We start from the raw sequence: 10,734 nt of genomic DNA, 5'->3' as shown, positions 1-10,734 counted from the left end.
TTATCTCCTAATATTTGTGAGCAAACACTGAGTTGCATTAATAGGGATATTTTATTTAGTATCACCATAACAAAGATTCTTTAAAAAATGACACTGGACTTCCCTGGTGGCACAGTGGTTAAGAATCCACCTGCTAATGCAGGGGACATGGGTTCGATCCCTGGCCGGGAAGATCCCACATGCCATGGAGCAACTAAGCCCATGCACCACAACTACTGAGCCTCTGCTCTACAGTCCACGAGCCACAACTACTGAGCCCGGGTGCCACGACTACTGAAGCCCATGCGCCTAGAGCCCGTGCTCTGCAACAAGAGAAGCCACTGCAATGAGAAGCCCACTCACCGCAACGAAGAGTAGTCCCTGCTCTCCGCAACTAGAGAGAAAACCCGCACGCAGCAATGAAGACCCAACGCAGACAAAAATAAATAAATGAATAATAAATAAAAATAACACTAATATAAATGCTCTAAATCGAGTCTTTTTCACGCTCGTAAATTGAGAAAACTCTATTAGGTGGCAGCTCACTATTAGGTATCAAGGATTCCTATGATTTAGTAACTTGTAGGAATTGATCCTTCAAATGTATTCCTGTATGTGTGTGAGGATGAATAAGGGTGTTTTTTGTACCTATTTTTGCTCTTTTTAATAGCAGAAGAATGAAAAACAGCTTAGTTATCCATCCATAGGAGACTGGTCAGTGTGTTATTGATACAGTTCTGTGATGGCTACAGTATAGTTGAGAAGCAGGTGAGATTGATCTGAGTTGGTATGTCATGATTGCTAATTTCTGGGACAGCAAAGCAAGGTGCAAAGCAATGCATATGTTATGCTCCTACTTTTTCAAAAGAGTATATACCATGTTGTGTTATTTTTAGAGGAACACATATGATTTAATGTGTATAAAAATCATTCTGGGGGACTTCCCGGGTGGTCCAGTGGGTGAGACACTGCGCTCCCAATGCAGGGAGCATGGGTTCGATCCCTGGTTGGGTAACTAGATCCCACACGCATGCCACAACTAAAGATCCCGCGTGCTGCAGCTAAGGCGCAGCACAGACAAAATAAATAAATAAATATATATATATATACATATTTTTTACAGCAGGCTCTTATTAGTTATCTATTTTATACATATTAGTGTATACATGTCAATCCCAACCTCCCAATTCATCCCACCACCACCACCACTTTCCCCCCTTGGTGTCCATACGTTTCTTCTCTACATCTGTGTCTCTATTTCTGCCCTGCAAACTGGTTCATCTGTAACATTTCTCTAGGATCCACATATATGCGTTAATATTTTTTCTCTTTCTGACTTACTTCACTCTGTATGACAGTCTCTAGATGCATCCACGTCTCCACAAATGAACCAATTTCGTTCCTTTTTATGGCTGAGTAATATTCAATTGTATATATGTACCACATCTTTATCCATTCGTCTATCGATGGGCATTTCGGTTGCTTCCATGTCCTGGCTCTTGTAAATAGTGCTGCAATGAACATTGGGGTGCATGTGTCTTTTTGAATTATGGTTTTCTCTGGGTATATGCCCAGTAGTGGGATTGCTAGGTCATATGGTAATTCTATTTTTAGTTTTTTAAGGAACCTCCATAGTGGCTGTATCAATTTACATTCCCACCAAGAGTGCAAGAGTGTTCCCCTTTCTCCACACCCTCTCCAGCATTCGTTGTTTGTAGATTTTCTGAATACCCATTCTAACTGGTGTGAGGTGATACCTCATTGTAGTTTTCATTTGCATTTCTCTAATAATTAGTGATGTTGAGCAGCTTTTCATGTGCTTCTTGACCATTTGTATGTCTTCTTTGTAGAAATGTCTATTTAGGTCTTCTGCCCATTTTTGGATTAGGTTGTTTGTTTTTTTAATATTGAGCTGCAAGAGCTGTTTATATATTTTGGAGATTAATCCTTTGTCCATTGATTCATTTGAAAATATTTTCTCCCATTCAGAGGGTTGTCTTTTCATCTTGTTTGTAGTTTCCTTTCATTTCCAAAGCTTTTAAGTTTCAGTAGGTCCATTTGTTTATTTTTACTTCTATTTCCATTACTCTAGGAGGTGGACCAAAAAACATCTTGCTGTGATTTATATCAAAGAGTGTTCTTCCTATGTTTTCCTCTAAAAGTTTTATAGTGTCCGATCTTACATTTAGGTCTCTAATCCATTTTCAGTTTATTTTTGTGTCTGGTGTTAGGGAGTGTTCTAATTTCATTCTTTTACATGTAGCTGTCCAGTTTTCCCAGCACCACTTATTGAAGAGGCTGTTTTTTCTCCATTGTATATCCTTCCTCCTTTGTCATATATTAGTTGACCATAAGTGCATGGGTTTGTCTCTGGGCTTTCCATCCTGTTCCATTGATCTACATTTCTGTTTTTGTGCCAGTACCATATTGTCTTGATTACTGTAGCTTTGTAGTATAGTCTGAGGTCAGGGAGTCTGATTCCTCCAGCTCTGCTTTTTTCCCTCATGACTGCTTTGGCTATTCAGGGTCTTTTTTGTCTCCATATAAATTTTAAGATTTTTTGTTCTCGTTCTGTAAAAAATGCTACTGGTAATTTGATAAAGGTTGCATTGAATCTGTAGATTGCTTTGGGTAATATAGTCATTTTCACAAGACGGATTCTTCCAATCCAAGAACATGGTATATCTCTCCATCTGTTTGTGTCATCTTTGATTTCTTTCAACAGTGTCTTATAGTTGTTTTTTTTTTTTGCAGTACGCGGGCCTCTCACTGCTGCAGCCTCTCCCATTGTGGAGCACAGGCTCCGGACACGCAGGCCCAGCGGCCGTGGCTCACGGGCCCAGTCGCTCCGCAGCATGTGGGATCTTCCCGGACCGGGGCACGAACCCGTGTCCCCTGCATCGGCAGGCGGACTCTCAACCACTGCGCCACCAGGGAAGCCCCTCTTATAGTTTTTTAAACACAAGTCTTTTACCTCCTGAGGTAGGTTTATTCCTAGATATTTTATTCTTTTTGTTGCAATGCTGAATGGGATTGTTTCCTTAAGTTCTCTTTCTGATCTTTCATTGTTAGTGTATAGGAATGCAAGAGATTTCTGTCCATTAATTTTGTATCCTGCAACTTTACCAAATTCATTGATTAACTCTAGTAGTTTTCTGGTGGCATCTTTAGAATTCTCTATGTATAGTATCATGTCATCTGCAAACAGTGACAGTTTTACTTCTTCTTTTCCAATATGTATTCCTTTTATTTCTTTTTCTACTCCAATTGCCATGGCTAGGACTTCCAATACTATGTTGAATAATAGTGGTGAGAGTGGACATCCTTGTCTTGTACCTGATCTTAGAGGAAATGCTTTCAGTTTTTCACCATTGAGAATGATGTTTGCTATGGGTTTGTCATATATGGCCTTTATTATGTTGAAGTAGGTTCTCTCTATGCCCAATTTCTGGAGAGCTTTTATCATAAATGGGTGTTGAATTTTGTCAAAAGCTTTTTCTGTATCTATTGAGATGATCGTATAGTTTTTCTTCTTTAATTTGTTAATATGGTGTATCACATTGATTGATTTGCATATATTGAAGAATCCTTGCATCCCTGGGATAAATCTCACTTCATCATGGTGTATGGTCCTTTTAATGTGTTGTTGGATTCTGTTTACTAGTATTTTGCTGAGGATTTTTACACCTATATTCATCAGTGATATTGGTCTGTAGTTTTTTTTGTTTTTGTTTTTGTTTTTTTTGTAGTATCTTTGTCTGGTTTTTGTATCAGGGTGATGATGGCCTCATAGAATGAGTTTGGGAGTGTTCCTTCCTCCGTAATTTTTTTGGAAGAGTTTGAGAAGTATGAGCGTTAGCTCTTCTCTAAATGTTTGATAGAATTCACCTGTGAAGCCATCTGGTCCTGGACTTTTGTTTGTTGGAAGGTTTTTAATCACAGTTTCAATTTCATCACTTGTGATTGGTTTGTTCATATTTTCTATGTCTTCCTGTTTCAGTCTTGGAATGTTATACCTTTCTAAGAATGTGTCCATTTCTTCCACGTTGTCCATTTTATTGGCATAGAGTTGCTTGTAGTAGTTCTTAGGATGCTTTGTATTTCTGCAGTGTTGTAACGTCTCCTTTTTCATTTCTAATTTTATTGATTTGAGTCCTCTCCCTCCTTTTCTTGATGAGTCTGGCTAAAGGTTTCTCATTTTTGTTTATCTTCTCAAATAACCAGCTTTTAGTTTTATTGATCTGTGCTATTGTTTTCTTTGTTTCTATTTCATTTGTTTCTGCTCTGATTTTATGATTTCTTTCCTTCTACTAACTTTGGGTTTTGTTCATTCTTCTTTCTCTAGTTCCTTTAGGTGTAAAGTTAGATTGTTTATTTGAGATTTTCCTTGTTTCTTGAGGTAGGCTTGTATTGCTATAAACTGCCCTCTTAGAACTGCTTTTGCTGCATCCCATAGGTTTTGGATCGTTGTGTTTCCATTGTAATTTTTCTCTAGGTATTTTTTTTATTTCCTCTTTGATTTCTTCAGTGACCTCTTGCTTATTTAGTAACATATTGTTTAGCCTCCATGTTTTTGTGTTTTTTACATTTTTTTCCCTGTAATTGATTTCTAATCTCATAGCGCTGTGGTCAGAAGAGATGCTTGAAATGATTTCAATTTTCTTAAATTTTCCGAGGCTTGATTTGTGACCCAAGATGTGATCTATCCTGGAGAATGTTTCATGTGCACTTGAGAAGAAAGTGTAATCTGCTGTTTTCAGATGGAATGTCCTATAAATATCAATTAAATGTATCTGGTCTATTGTGTCATCTAAAGCTTGTGTTTCCTTATTAATTTTCTGTCTGGATGATCTGTCCATTTGTGTAAGTGAGTTGTTAAATTCCCCCACTATTTTTGTGCTACTGTCAATTTCCTCTTTTATAGCTCTTTGCTGTTGCCTTATGTATTGAGGTGCTCCTATGTTGGGTGCATATATATTTATAATTGTTATATCTTCTTCTTGGATTGATCCCTTGATCACTGTGTAGTGTCCTTCCTTGTCTCTTGCAACATTCTTTATTTTAAACTCTATTTTATTTGATATGAGTATTGCTACTCCAGCTTTCTTTTGATTTCCGTTTGCATGGAATATCTTTTTCCATCCCCTCACTCTCAGTCTGTATGTGTCCTTAGGTCTGAAGTGGGTCTCTTGTAGACAGCATATATATGGGTCCTGTTTTTGTACTCATTCAGCAAGCCTGTGTCTTTTGGTTGGAGCATTTAATCCATTCATGTTTAAGGTAATTATCAATATGTATGTTACTATTACCATTTTCTTAGCTGTTGTGGGTTTGTTTTTGTAGGTCCTTTTCTTCTCTTGTGTTTCCCACTTAGAGAAGTTCATTTAGCATTTGTTGTAGCGCTGGTTTGGTGGTGCTGAATTCTCTTAGCTTTTGCTTGTCTGTAAAGCTTTTGATTTCTCCATCGAATCTGAATGATCCTTGTTGGGTAGAGTAATCTTGGTTGTATGTTCTTCCCTTTCAACACTTTAAGTATATCCTGCCACTCCTTTCTCGCTTGTAGAGTTTCTGCTGAGAAATCAGCTGTTAATCTTATGGGAGTTCCCTTGTATATTATTTGTCATTTTTCCCTTGTTGCTTTCAATAATTTTTCTTTGTCTTTAATTTTCTCAGTTTGATTATTATATGTCTCAGTGTGTTTCTCCTTGGGTTTACCCTATATGGGACTCTCTGCACTTCCTGGACTTGGGTGGCTCTTTCCTTTCCCATGTTAGGGAATTTTTCAACTATAATCTCTTCAAATAATTTTGCGGGTCCTTTCTCTCTCCTCCTTCTGGGACCCCTATAATGTGAATGTTGTTGCATTTAATGTTGTCCCAGAGGTCTCTTAGGCTGTCTTCGTTTCTTTTCATTCTTTTTTCTTTATTTTGTTCTGCAGCTGTGAATTCCACCATTCTGTCTTCCAGGTCACTTATCCATTCTTCTGCCTCAGTTATTCTGCTATTGATTCCTTCTAGTGTAGTTTTCATTTCAGTTATTGTATTGTTCATCTCTGTTTGTTTGTTCTCTAATTCTTCTAGGTCTTTGTTAAACATTTCTTGCATCTTCTTGATCTTTGCCTCCATTCTTTTTCTGAGGTCCTGGATCATCTTCACTATCATTATTCTGAATTCTTTTTCTGGAAAGTTGCATATCTCCACTTCATTTAGTTGTTTTTCTGGGGTTTTACCTTGTTCCTTCATCTGGTGCAAAGTCCTCTGCCTTTTCATTTTGTCTATCTTTCTGTGAATGTGGTTTTGTTTTCACAGGCTGCAGAATTGCAGTTCTTCTTGCTTCTGCTGTCTGCCCTCCAGTGGATGAGTCTATCTGAGAGCTAAATATATATTTTTTAAAAAAATCATTCTGGTAGTTTGAAGCATGGATCTGCAGTAGAAAGACAAATTTTTTACATTTTATTTGCTTTTGTGTTCAAGTTTTATACCATATGTTACCTTCTAACAATAAAATTAATACCAGCTATCCCAATTTTAAAATGTCAGTTAAGCAAGTTATTTAGAAAGAAACTTTTTTTTTTTTTTTTTTTTTGCAGTACACGGGCCTTTCACTCTTGTGACCTCTCCCGTTGCGGAGCACAGGCTCTGGACGCGCAGGCTCAGGAGCCATGGCTCACGGGCCTAGCCGCTCTGTGGCATGTGGGATCTTCCTGGACTGGGGCACAAACCCGTGTCCCCTGCATTGGCAGGCAGACTCTCAACCACTGCACCACCAGGGAAGCCCTAGAAAGAAACTTTTTAAGTGAATAGAAAACAGCTACTTTAAATATAATAAACGCTATATAGTTTGGAGTGTGTGCTAATTTTTCATGTAAATTAGCTGTAAACAACAAAACAGCATTATCTTAACACTTACTGAAAAAAGATTAATTCCTCTTGGTAATGGGATTCTTCATGGGCATATATTTTAGAGGAAATGGGACACTTCTTAGTTTTTACATTTCTTTCATAACACAAAGTTAATTAATATTTTTATAATAAATACTTTTTACACACTATGTAAACAGCATTGTCATTAAAGTCAAGCTATGGATAGAGATATTGTGACTGAACAGAGAAAACAGTAGGGACCTTGGTGAGATGTTCCTATAATATGTTATTATTATAAAGCATAAATATAGGCAGTGATTAGATCTGCTTTGTTTTACCTCAGAGGGGAAAAAAATTGCTCTTCCTTGGCTTTTGACAATCAAATTTATGAGAAGGCAGGAAATTTGAAGCTCAGGGAGAGGAGAAAGACTTTACAACACAAGTCCTTAATTTGGGTTTTGTAGATCACTACAGTGAGCCAAAGCCCTGAGGATATCACTTATGAACCTACTTTCATTTGCCTGTAAAAATAGTTTTTTAAATAATAAGAAAAAAACCCTGAATCTGGTTTTGTTATGACATAATTGAAAGTGATAAATCTTGAGCATAAAAGTCTAAACACTGTTGATGGAATTATTAAATTTAATATCAAGAGAGACACCAGAGATTGAGTTTCTAGCACAATTGCTTTGTTTTAGTGATGAGATTAAAAAAGTTGTGGCTTGCTCATGCTGGCATATAATCTGATGAGCATATAATCTGATAATAAACAGAGTTCAGATATTTGGGATAATAAAGTATCCCAGAAATCATTAAGATGCATTCCACAGTGATACAAATGTAGCCTAGTATGACTGAAAAATGTAATGAAGTACCAACCGGGGCATTTTTGAGTAACAGTGAAGCTGCTGTGTTTTGGAGTCAGAATGCTTGGGTTCGAAGCTCAACTCTAGCACCTGCAACCTCTGTGACCTTGAGAAGTCAATTTACTGAACCTCTGTAAATCTCAGTATACTCCTCTGTAAAAATGAGAAAAATAATAATACTTGACAGTTTTCAAAAATAGGTCCTTAGAAGCTCATGGCAGGCCAGGGATAAGATACGGGGCAAGGGATAGGATATGGGGCAGGGATAGAATATGGGACAGGGATAGAATACAGGGCAAGTAGACAGAGTGGGCAACACTTAGGTCAGAAAACTACTTTTTGATGTTTTTGATATTTCAGCATCTTTGCAGAGGTATACTCTACATAGGCCACGTGGTGCAATGGAAAAAGCTGTGCCTTTTTGCACAGCCCATAAACCACCACAAAGATAAGATATAAGAGTGGTAGATAACTTGAACTATTCAGATGCGAAGAAGTCTTGTTCAACTGGTAATACAACAATTGAAAAGCTCTTGACTTACTTGCTGACAATTTTATATCATAGGGAAAATGTGTTAATTCTCCAAGTTTCAGGACTGGCTGGCTCACTGCAGAGCAGTTAACTTCCCTGGTGGACAATGACACAGCCCTACATATTTCCACAGATTTCCGAATGTGGAAAGACCAATCCCAGTTGAGAACCATGACTAGAGGAACTAAGGGACTGCTCTGAATTTAATCTTACCAACAGGAGAATGGATAGGTAATGAAGGCACATGGAGAACTTTGGGAGAAAATTACCTTATCTTGAAGATTCTGGTATCTCAGAAAAGGAAAGCAAGACATATAAGACATACTAGACAAAACCTCTCCAAACTGTGTCCCTAGGAATTTCTGTACAAAACAAACAGCCTGCGGTCAAAAAGGTTTAGGAAACACTACACAGTTAATCAGTCATCTTTAGAGTTACAACACCTACTATTACCATGATAAGGGTCAGAGAAGTCTTAGAACAAGAAACCAAGTGTCAAATATTTCAAAAGGGAAGACTCTTCTCCATAGACCTGTGCTCTCTTCTTCTGACTCATCTCCCATTTCTACTGTAACATTTTTCTCTTAACAGCAATTTAAAAAGATAAAAAGCTAAAATTAAAATAAATTAATTAATTAATTAAAAGAGCTTCTCTGGACAGGCTTTAAAATACAGACATACCTCAGAGATATTGTGGGTTCAGTTCTAGACCACCACAACAATAATGTGAATATCACAATAAGGTAAGTCACACAAATTTTTTGGTTTCCTAGTGCATATAAAATTTTACTTACACTATAATATAATCTATTAAGTGTGCAATAGTATTATATCTAAAAACCAATGTAGTACTTTAATTTAAAAATACCTTATTGCTAAAAAATGCTGATCATCATCTGAACCTTCAGTGGGATATAATCTTTTTGGTGGAAGAGGATCTTGACTCAATGTTGATGGCTGCCAGCTAGTCATGGTGGTGATTACTGAAGTTAGGATGGCTGTGGCAATTTCTTAAAATAAGAGAACAATGACGTTTGCTGCATCAATTGACCCTTCCTTTCATGAATGGTTTCTCTGGAGCATGCAATGCTATTTGATAGCATCTTACCCACAGTAGAACTTCCTTCACAATTGGAGCCAATCCTCTCTAACTCTGAACAAACTCAAAGTCAACCATGAGGGTTGGAGTCAACTTCTTTCAAACTCCTGTTACTGTTGGTATTTTGACCGCTTCCCATGAATCATCAATGTTCGTAATGACATTCATTCTATATACAATAGTTTGCATCTGCTAAGCCCAAACTCCCAGTCCATCCCTCCCCCACCCACCCTCCCCCTTGGCAACGACAAGTCTGTTCTCTATGTCTTTGAGTCTGTTTCTGTTTCTTAAATAATAAGACTTGAAAGTCAAAATTACTCCTTGATCCATGGGCTGCAGAACGGATGTTGTGTTAGCAGGCACAAAACAACATTAATCTCACTGTATATCTCCATCACGTTCTTGGATTACCAGGTGCATTGTCTATGAACAGTAATATTTTGAAAGGAGTCTTTTTTTCCTAATCAATAGATCTCAAAAGTGGGCTTAAAATATCCAGTAAACTATGTCATAAACAGATGTGCTATCAATCCAGGCTTTGTTGTTCCATTTATAGAGCACTGGCAGAGAAGATTTAGCATAATTCTTATGGGCCTAGGATTTTTGGTAAACAAACATTGGCTTCAACTTACTGTCACTGGCTGCATTAGCCCCTAACAGGAAAGTCAGTCTGTCCTATGAAGCTTTGAAGCCAGGCACTGACTTCTCCTCTCTAGCTATGAAAAGGTCCAGATGGCAACTTCTTTCAATATAGGCTGTTTCAATCTACATTGAAATATAAGACTGTTTCATTTACATTGAAAATCTGTTGTTTAGTGTAACCAACTTTATTAATTATTTTAGCTAGGTCTTCCGGATAACTTGCTGCAGCTTCTACATCAGCACTTGCTGCTTCCCTTTGCACTTCAAAAAAAATTTTTTTAATTAATTAATTTATTTATTTGGTTGCACTGGGTCTTAGTTACAACAACCAGGCTCCTGAGTTGTGGTAGGCAAACTCTTAGTTGCAACATGCATGTGGGATCGAACCTGGGCCCCCTGCATTGGGAGCACAGAGTCTTATCCACTTCACCACCAGGGAAGTCCCCTGCTTTTATGTTATGGAGGTGGCTTCTTTCCTTAAATCTAATGAACCAACCTCTGCAAGCTCAAACTTTTCCTCTGCAGCTTCCTCACCTCTCTCAGCATTCATAGAATTGAAGAGAGTTAGGACCTTTCTCTGGATTAGGCTTTGGTTTAAGGGAATGTTTTAGCTGGTTTGATCTTCTATCCAGACCACTGAAACTTTCTGTATATCAGCAATAAGGCTGCTTCACTTTCTTATTATTCATTTGTTCACTGGAAAGTAGCACTTTTAGTTTCCTACTTTTCCTTTGCATTCACAGCTTGGCTAAC

This window comes from Pseudorca crassidens, chromosome 2 (assembly GCF_039906515.1).
Source record: "Pseudorca crassidens isolate mPseCra1 chromosome 2, mPseCra1.hap1, whole genome shotgun sequence".
In the NCBI taxonomy this organism is placed as follows: Eukaryota; Metazoa; Chordata; class Mammalia; order Artiodactyla; family Delphinidae; genus Pseudorca; species Pseudorca crassidens.
Note: the sequence above shows the minus strand (reverse complement) of the source record.